The following is a 2,203-nucleotide window of genomic DNA, read 5'->3' as shown; positions in this document are numbered from 1 at the left end:
CTTACGCCATCTTATCTACTATGACATAAAATAAATAAACTTATAACCCAAGGAAATGTATAGACGTTTCCTCACGAATTCAACTCAGTATAGTCTTGCGACAGGAGCCGAGTGCATCGAAACGTGAAGCCACAAAAAGCATACTTGGCAGTCTTTTATTGTTATTTCGTAATATTTTATATCGTATAACGTGTTATAAGTGCAATTTTCAAAATAGTGGACTAGACTAATAATACGTCGCAGTAAGTTTCACATTTTATATTTTATTCATTTTTTTATCTATTTTGATTTACATTTTCGTATTCTAGTTTTCATTTTCTCCGTTGAATATTTACCCCAAAATGTCAAGACGATTGAGAAGTGCGAATGTATTATTAGCGAGAATAATTGATATCGATGCAGAATGTTCTGAAGATGATCAGGGAATTCTGGATATGGAAAATGACAATACGGAAAATTATGATCCATTTGAAACCGACTCGAACACCGATGAGAACGAGGAGAATATTTCGAACGTATTTAGACGACGAAAGAGAAGGAGGTATTCAGATACTGAGAATGAGTAAAAGGCAAGTGAAATTACGATGGCCGGAACTGTTTGGCAGGAAGTAAAAATAAGGTCTAATCCTGGAAGAGCACCTGGTCATAATATTTCTAGGGAAACATCAGGCCCGACTGGGTACAGTAAACGTAATATTATGAAAGGCGAAGATAGGACGGCATTTTCATTGACAATTGATAAAAATATAATCGAACTTATAAGAAAGTGCTCAGAGGCAGAGGCATTTAGAGTGTAGGGATATAAATGGGAACTGTCTACAGCAAAGTCATATGCATTTTTTGCAATTATGTATGCATGCGGCGCATATGAGGCTAAGAATGTAGATATAGCACATCTACGAAATAGAAAGTGGGGCCTGCCTTTTTTCTCAAATACTATGAGTAGACATGACTTTACGGAAATTATGAGATTTATTCGATTTGACGACAAAAATCAACGAAGCCAACTATTACAAACCGATAAATTCGATATGATTTCCGAAGTTGGTACAAGTTTATAGGCAACAGTCAAAATTGTTATAAACCAGGTATACTATTACAATTGACGAACAATTGTTTCCAACGAAAACAAGGTGTAGATTCACTCAATACATGCCCAATAAACCGGACAAATTTGGTATAAAATTTTGGTTTGCATCCGATATACGTAGCAAATATATAATAAACGGCTTTCCATATTTGGGAAAAGATGAAAGTAGAGAACCCCTCAGTTCCTCTTTGCGATTTTGTCACTACGAAATTAGCAGAACCGTATGTAGGATGTGGAAGAAATATAACCACAGTCAACTCGTTTACGTGTCTACCTTTAGCACGAAACGTTTGGCAAAAAAAACTACGATTTTTGGGACAGTTAGAGCAAATAGAATAGAGGTAACAAGACTGGTAAAGCTGAAAAATGACGACATGGCACTTTTCTCAACCAAACTATATCGCTCAAATACTTGTATGTTGACAATTTACAAAGCCAAACCAAGAAAGAAAGTTCTAATTCTCAGTTCAATGCACAAATCCCGCAAGTACAAATTGAAGAAAATGACATCCGAAAACCGGAGATAATTCAATTCTATAATAGCACCAAGTTTGGCGTAGATGTGACCGATCAAATGGCCAGAAATTATTCGGTAAAATCTAAATCTCGGATATGGCCTTTGCAAGTGTTTTCCAATATCTTGGATTTAGCCCGGATAAATGCATGGTGTTATATAAAGGAACTACAACAGGAGAAATTACAAGACTGGAATTTCTGTTCCAACTGGCAGAAGAACTTGCCATCGAATACCATCGAGAGATCGGCAAGGAAAATGAACCAATACCCATCGCAAGTACAAATACAGGTTCCCGTGGACGGTAAGTATTTCAGATAAGGTATTGCAATGATAATACGACGAACAAAATCTGTCTAAAATGTAAATAGTACGTATGCGGAAAATGTACGGTTGAGATGCCCATTTGTAAAAATGCGACGAAAAAGAATAAAATGTAGATTACGTACTCTTGAATAAAAGAAAATGTATTATTAGACTGGTAAACTGGCTATTGGTCTGCATTCAATATTGAAAAATGTAAGGTGTGAAAGACCGGTCATTTGACTGGCCGCTGTAGGAATAGGTATACGTGAAGTGTCGGTAAGAATAGTGTTAAG

At 36.1% G+C, this 2,203-nt stretch overlaps 1 pseudogene; it reads left to right on the top strand.

Annotated features, from left to right (window-relative positions):
• The first annotated feature begins 341 nt into the window (after positions 1-341).
• Positions 342-1,061, top strand: LOC143221193 (uncharacterized; annotated as a pseudogene).
• Positions 1,062-2,203: the final 1,142 nt, after the last annotated feature.

The sequence above is a fragment of the Lasioglossum baleicum genome, unplaced genomic scaffold, assembly GCF_051020765.1.
Source record: "Lasioglossum baleicum unplaced genomic scaffold, iyLasBale1 scaffold2037, whole genome shotgun sequence".
Classification (NCBI taxonomy): Eukaryota; Metazoa; Arthropoda; class Insecta; order Hymenoptera; family Halictidae; genus Lasioglossum; species Lasioglossum baleicum.
The sequence above is the reverse complement of the archived record's forward strand: the minus strand, read 5'-3'. Positions and strand labels throughout refer to the sequence as shown.